We start from the raw sequence: 8074 nt of genomic DNA, 5'->3' as shown, positions 1-8074 counted from the left end.
AAACATTTAGTAAAAGACTAAAATTTAGGATCCAGACACAGATTTAAGAATAAAAACAATATAATTTGTCCGTGAGCTCATCAGAGAAAAACAGACTCCGGCCATTTCCGAAGTGCAAAAACCCAAGTATTTGTGACCAAGTGGAAAATGTGTGGTTAATCACTTACAGAGCACCTCTTTAAGATGATCGTCATGACCGCGCCGTGAGCCAAGACTGGTGTTAGTTAAAAGAAATCCTCATTTATTATGAAAAAAATCCCTCAGCAAGTCCTCGAAGTGAACTCAAGTGATTGAGTTAAAGTGTTTTTTTTATTTTAATTTTCTTCCTGGATTTGGATCGTATTTATTTTGACCATCAGGAAATTATTAAACGAGGATGATAGTAAAAACAATCGTAATTTAAAGTGACGTTAATGGAACGACATTACAGGTCCGTCTAAATTGAAAAAGCTCCACGAGCCGAGTGGGAAACCACGTTGTGTTTACGGCGGAGTGGCAATAAGGGAATTATGAATCTGTGAATTGAATATGAATTTACATGGCAACTGTGCAAATCAAATATTGTCTATTTCTGTATTATGATAAGACTGCAATGTTTTTGTACATAGAGGCATTCATAAGTAGAGGTATGACTGTATTTTAAGACAAAGGTGAATACAGTAATCCCTCGATTATCGCGACTTCACTTATTGCGAAATCACATTTTTTCCTGCTAATAATAATAATTATTTTTACTTCAGTGCTTAGTAGCAAGAGTGGCTTCCGCTTATGAGTTTCAGCGTGGATTTTCACATTTTTATGAACTTAAAAAAATAAAAAATAAAATATATTTCTCATTATTTTTTAATAAATAATTTTTAATATTTATTTTTGGGGAAATATTTTTTAATACTTATTTTTTAATAAATCATTTGTAATACTTAATTTTAATAATTATTTTTTTAACAATTAATTTTTAATATTTTTTTAACAATGAATTTTTAATAATTATTTTTGACAATTAATTTTTATTAATTATTTTTTACCAATTATTTTTTAAAATTCATTTTCAATAAATAAATGTGAAAATCCACGCTGAAACTCGTAAGCAGAAGCCACTCTTGCTACTAAGCACTGAAGTAAAAACATAAATATATGTATTTTAATAGGGCTGACCCTACTTCACGATTTTTCAATTATCACGGCCATGTTTGGTCTACATTAAGTGCGATATCTAAAGGATTACTGTACCAATGCAGTTTGAGATCAAGCTAAGAACAAGGCCCTCCAGACTTAAACCAGGACAAAGCTAGGTCGGAATCATATCAAAACCAAAACTTTATTGAAACTAAGAGTAAGACAGCAGCTTTACAGTTAGCCAAAACTAACAAACAGACACTAAGGGACATCTGGCAAATCAGAGCCTATTGATGCAACATGGATTTTATGTTTAAATATCTTAAAGACATTACGTCTCCACTGACTCTTGTTAGTGACATACCGCTAACGCTTAAAAGCCTGTTACATTTAAATAGATGTGATTTTCAGAAAATATACAAAATATCCCAGCTAGCGGCACCGACACAATTGCTAGTGATTTTGTATAAGATCCCACTCAAACTTCTTCACCCGTCTTTGTTTACTACGTGTCTTTGTAAACACTCAATTCTTCCTTCCAAGACAGAAAAGATGCTATCACATCCCTGGTTTATTTTAACGAGCTAGCATTGTCCAGACCAGTTGAAGATCAGGTAGAGTGCCAGCAAGAATCTCGGCTTGAATGGGACCACTGTTCGAATTTCCGTCTCTCTTGGCGGCGTCCCATCTTTCCCGAGTATCTGCTGCCCGTCCGATTAGATAGGGGTGACGTAGAAGCCTATTTGCAGGAAGTTCGGCGTCACGGCGAGGCTGCGATCTGCCACCGTTGAGGTCATGCCTTCTCAGGGGAAGTGAGGCGCTACTGTTTCCCCGAATGGCCGACAAAAGACATTCCGTTACGTCGGCGGATCCGTTCAAAGGATACGAGTTGGTGAGGATCAAAAGCGAGACCACCTGGATCTTGTCTTGGCACGGGACGGAGACTGTGATGGGTTGGGGGCCTCTGGGAAAAGCCGGTTCTCCTTTCTGTGAGAACCAAAGACTGAACAGTCTATGGTTCGGATCCGTGCCACGTTTTTGCGACGAATGACCAGAAAGAGGCGAAAAATTTACCGTATTTTTGCGCATATTAGCCGCCTTCACGTATAAGCCGTACCCTTAAAATGGCCTTAAAATGGTTGAATTTTTACAATTTCTCGCGTATAAGCCGCCCCCTGATTCACAATTTTCTTTTCCATATTGATGGTTTTTATAGGGAGTACAAATGTGTTACTTTGAAGGGAAAATCTTAAGAAAAATCATCAAATGTGGTATTTCTGAGATATTATTAGGGTCAATATCATAAGGAATTAATTCATCCAATAATGGTTGTTTTCTTACTGCAAAACAGAACATAACCAAAAAATAGTAAAGTACAAATGTGTTACTTTGAAGGGAAAATATTGAGAATAATCATCGCACGTGGTACAGTAATCCCTCGAATATGGCGGCTTGACTACATTGCAGATTTTTTTTCTGGAGGAAACTTTTTTTAAATATTTTTTTTGTTTATAAAAATGTGAAAATACCCCCTTGCTACTAGGACTTTACCTGAAGTAAAAATATATATTTATATTTTTTTTAAATAGGGGTGACCCTACTTCGCGGTTTTTCGTTTATTGCGGCCATGTCTGGTCTACATTAACCGTGATAATCGAGGGATTACTGTATTTTTTAGAAACTGTGTGAATCGAAAGGATCATCTTCTGGGTTGAACATTCCGAAAGGGTGTTGCCTGCACGTAGACAAATTCAAAAAGGAAGTCATGTGAGCAGTACAACCAGGAAGTGTGTCTGTAGCGGTCTAGTTTGTCATCCCTAGGTAAGATAGCGGCACCCTGTGCGAGCAATGGCAGGCAAAATTGAGTTTTTTTCACGTTTTATTCTAATGAATTTCATTCATAGACGTCAAAATTAATTTTGTTTAGCGTTTTATCTGTTTATCTTTTCTCTATTTTGAAATAAATGACCGTATTGTCTTGCATCATAGCATTTCGTCTTTCATTCATAGAAGCCCAAATCAATTTTTGTGTGTGTTTTGTCTGTTTATCTTTCCTCTATTTTGAATTCTCCTGAGTCCACCCAGATCTTCAAAATGCTGGTCTTGAGTGTACAGCAATTCTTGAGTTCACACAGATTGAGAAGTTAACGTTGGACGGTTCTCCGAGGAAATAACTCGAAGACGTAGCGGTCTGAAACTCTCCGTTTGCCGCAGACCAGAGTTCCAAGAGTTTACTCGATTTTTATGAGGGAAATCACACCAGAGATTTGTTTGCAAATGGAGCACGACCTCCTCTTAGGTCGTCTCAGTCTCCACGTTTGGCGATTGCCAGGGTTCAAAGGGTTCATTGGCTCGTGAACTCTCCTCAAGCCCGATTCGTTCAGAGGCGCAAACATCCTCCCTGTCAGCCTGACCCGAGCTATCGCAAAGAGAAGAGCGATTCGGCCAACTAAAATAATCTCCACGGTGGGCCGGAGGACCTCGAAATTCGATTGGTTGCGCTGGAACTCAAACCAAAGGAATGGAGAAGCGGGCAAAAATCACCGGGAAATATTGGGGTGTTAGCTGTTGCCTAAACGTCAATAAATCTGGGATATTTTGGGATCGAAACAAAGCAGCCTTCCATTAATTGGCTGCCTTTTTAATTTTGGTATATTCCATACCTGACAACGTATACGCTTTTCCCGTATTTTATTCATTTCAAATGGTGTACGCCGTATAACAACTTTTGTATGGGATTTTTTTAAAGTAGGTTTTTTTGTAAAACCGATCTGGTTTTACCCATTTCGGCTCTAATCCGAATCGTCATGGTCGATTGCTAATTAGATTAGATTAGATTAGATAACTTTATTCATCCCGTATTCGGGAAATATAAACATGTAAAAATATAATCTAAAAATCTAAAAATATAATATAAAAATCTAAAAATATAATATAAAAATATAAAAATGTAAAAATATAAATATACATATATAAATAAATAAATAAAAAATACATAAAAAAATAAATAAATAAATATATAAATGTCATGCTTTGAGCATGATATCCGCACGTGGTTCAGTCACTTCCGCCCTTTTCACTATATGAATATAGCGCGTCAACAAGCAATGTACCCAGATAGTCAAGCTATCAGCGTCATGCAACGACATCTACAGAATCTTGAATTCTGTGCATACTGATTGGGCCACTTTAAACAAAATTTTAGCCTTTTAAGTGCGCCCTATGTGAGTAAATATGTGCCGCGTTGCATTTGTACGTTTGTTATGGCTTAATTAGGGGAATTGCAATCATTAATAAGGGGAGCTACGATAATCTCACTTTCAAATAATTTGCGTAGGTGTCCAAACCAGTACTCAAGGCCCGCAGTGGGTGCAGGTTTTCATTCTAACTGCATACATTTTCACCAATCTGGTTTTGTGAAGGTGTAATCAGTTGATTGCCCACAGGTGTTGCCGGTTTACCAAGAAACCTGATTGCTCTAGCTCCGTAGGAACAAAAACCTTCCCCCTTTCTGTGGAATCGTTTGGACAAGCTGACCTACCTAAAAGTTCTTTTTTGTCTCACCAATTGTCTTTCCAGAGGATAAAGACTATATTCCTCTTTTATAATTCGACAGGGAAAGGAATCCAACCCATTTCAACTGGGATGTCCGGCATCCAATGATTATGTTTCACGGCCATCGACAAAAATATCTGCCAACCCTCCCAGTTAAACTTGACCGGACCTCTATCCTTGACTGGGCCTAACAGTAAGTGCGATATTTAAAGGGCCAGCAACACGTTTTACGGGAGGTGATATTCTTGCTAAGCGCCAATATGGCAAACACATGTTGGCGGGATTTGTTTAAAACGCGATAAATCTTGTTTTCGGCAAGGAAAGCTATTAAAAAAGAAGGAAAAAACTTTTCGCTTGGCATTATTTGATCTTACGATGTGAAATATCTGCGATAAAATATTGTCAGCCTGATGTTTACGAGGGCGACGCAACGGGATGCGAATGAAATGATTGATTTCCCTTTGGATTATATTGAGTCTTATATCAGCATTCATTTTCTGAACCGCTTAAGGGGTGCTGGAGCGTATCCCAGCTGACTTCGGGCACCAGGTGGGGGACACCTTGAATCGGTGGCTAGCCAATCGCATGGCACGAGGAGACAGGTAACCATTCACTGTTAGCCAGCTAGCGTAGCATGGGTAGTTTTGAGATTGAACACTTATTAACCCTTATTCACCCACGGATGACTCGGCATTTCAAGCAAATCTGGGTCGGCCATCTTGTTTAAGAGCAATTTTTGAGTTAAAACGCGATTGGAGGAATGGTGATTTGAATCGGAACGTTCTTGGACAGTCAAATGTCAGCGGTCAGCTCGACGCAAAAGCACAGCTTGTCTCATTAGTCAAGGTCTTTCTTCAAGCTTCATTTAACTTGGGAGCTACTATCTCGCCCATAATTGCGCTCAGTTTTGACCTTGATAAGGTTGACTTTTAAGACCATTTGCACGGACAAGTGGTCTTGTAACTCGCATACCTGTCAACCTCTGCCGATAACTGCCCTTATAAATGATTATGATTCCCCTTACAAACCCCCCAAAAACCTTACAAACACCGTACGAGGTCGTACGGTGTTTGTAAGGTTTTTTGGGGGGTTTGTAAGGGGAATCATAATCATTTATAAGGGCAGTTATCGGCAGAGGTTGACAGGCATGTAACTGACACGGAAAGAAGCGATTGGCCTCCGGTTTCGGCTTCTGAGCCGATACTGGAAATTCTCGGCGCCGTTCGTTAACGTGCTTCAAAGTCTATAATGAACATTGGCTTTGAATGGATGATGCTAGCAGCTAGCCTCATGTTATGGTCACCGTTCGACCGGTTTCTCTTGGATTTATTAGGTCATCGGTGAGCTGAGGACCGGTCGCCGGTCAATTACAGTGAGATAATGCCTACGTAGGATTATGGTTATTTTTTAATTTATCCCCGAAACATCCCCAAAACATGCTAGGCTAGCTGGGTAAACATTCTAAATTGCCCTTAACGGTTGCGATTACGGGTACTCGGTCGTTTGGTCGCCGGTCTTTTGGTCGCCGGTCTTTTGGTCGCCGGTCTTTTGGTCGCCCGGAAGGTTATTGATAATTACCATTTAAATCGTTCAGCACCCCCCGCGACCCTTGTTAGTCTAAGCCGTTTGGAAAATGAAGTATTGAATATAGTATATAAATACGCACTTTATCGAATCTTTCATTTTCAAAACGGCTTAGCGTAACAAGGGTCGCGGGGGGTGCTGGAGCCTGTCCTGCCTAACTATTAACTCATTAAATGAATGAGGGACATGATAATGTGGTTGTATTAGTATAAATACGCACTCATACAGCCACATTATCATGTCCCTCATTCATTGAATTAGTGTAAGGGGTGACCCAGGATTCGAACCCAGAACCTCCAGCTCCCGAGTCGTCACGCTCTCCTATTGAGAAAGCTCCAGGAATAACACAAAAGGCAAAATGACATTGAAAACATCCTCATATTTCACTCCAGTGTGCTTGGCTGAGTTTACACGCCGCTCGATTTTTCTGTCATCGAACGCATCAAAATGCTTGACTGGCAGCCACGAAGATCAAGTCATGATGTGCAGGTCCTGCTTTAAAACGCAACACACACACACCCGCACACACAAACACACACATGCACACGCACACTTGCCCTGACCACAAGATGAAGAAAAACAAATACGAGGCTGTGGCGTAACTTACCGTTCTCAAGATAAATCTATCAGCGGCAGCGGTCGTCGTTTCACGCTGCATCTGAATAAATGTCATATTCGGGTGAGGTTTGGACTGGAGCTCTTTGAAATGTTGGGGTGAAAATATGGATTTTTTTTGGGCGTACGGGAGTCACGTAAATTGATCCGGTGAGACTTTAAGTCTGAAGGGAATTCAAGGATGAACAAATAGAATTATTCTACTTATTCAAATTTCATGCAGTCATTTTCTGTACTATTGATCATCACGAGGGTCACGCTGACATATAATGGGTTGCCCGTCTGGATTGATATGAAAAAGGTCCAATTAAAATGTAAAAATTATATTAATAGTAGTTGTTCTTGGTTGAGGAGAAAACATGTACAGTGGTACCTCGACATATGAGTACCCCGACATACGAGCAATTTGAGATACGAGTAAAATTTCGGGCAAATATTTGTCTTGAGATACGAGGCAAATTTTGATATACGAGCAGACAGCGGATGTGAAAGAATGCTCATAAGAACATCATGGCCACTGTCTTTCCCGTCGCAACTCCCTCATGTAATGTCTCTACGAGCACTGGGCGGAGCCTTGCATTTTTTCCCGTTAGACAGTGCGAATGGCGGAGCTTGTTCGCTAATACGAGAGGAGTGTATATACTACTTCTCGATGGCAAGTGGTCGTGCGTTATCCTATTGTGAGGACATTTGTGTGCATCTTTATCGGAATATTTTGAAGGGAAGACAAAAGCAAACGACCCTCGATAGATTGCATCTGAAAGTCAGGGTGGAGGCGGGGCAAATAGAGCCAAGACAAGTATAAAAATTTAAAACAAAATTAGAATTAAGTTTAGTGTAAGGTTAGATTAAATTTATTTTTGATTGTGTCTGCATCGTAATCCAAGTTCATTTAAATTTGTTTATGTTATGTTACGAGCGCGTTGCCGTGCAATGTGAAATCCGTCTAATTTTAGTACTATTAAACCACTAGTTATTTGTTACCTTGTTAATAGATGGCGAATTAGAACAAATAATGATTTTTCCAATCCAATATCCTGTTTTTGGTGTTTTTTCAGAGGGTTGGAATGAATTAATTTGTTTTTAGTTCATTCCTATGGGAAATGCTCATTTGAGTTACGAGTAAATCGACATACGAGCTCAGTCCCGGAACGAATTAAGCTCGTATCTCGAGGTACCACTGTATCCCGTATTGACCCGAATA

General features: G+C 39.5%; 1 protein-coding gene across 1 annotated transcript in view; it reads left to right on the top strand.

Annotated features, from left to right (window-relative positions):
- Positions 1–4640: 4640 nt before the first annotated feature.
- rspo1 (R-spondin 1) overlaps positions 4641–8074 on the top strand; it is a 15066-nt gene continuing 11632 nt past the window's right edge. The window contains exon 1 of the mRNA XM_077598952.1: positions 4641–4864. The gene's annotated coding sequence lies outside the window, so the exon portion shown is untranslated. The remainder of the gene's footprint in view (positions 4865–8074) is intronic.

The sequence above is a fragment of the Stigmatopora argus genome, chromosome 4, assembly GCF_051989625.1.
Source record: "Stigmatopora argus isolate UIUO_Sarg chromosome 4, RoL_Sarg_1.0, whole genome shotgun sequence".
Classification (NCBI taxonomy): Eukaryota; Metazoa; Chordata; class Actinopteri; order Syngnathiformes; family Syngnathidae; genus Stigmatopora; species Stigmatopora argus.
Note: the sequence above shows the minus strand (reverse complement) of the source record. Positions and strands in the feature narration are given on the sequence as shown.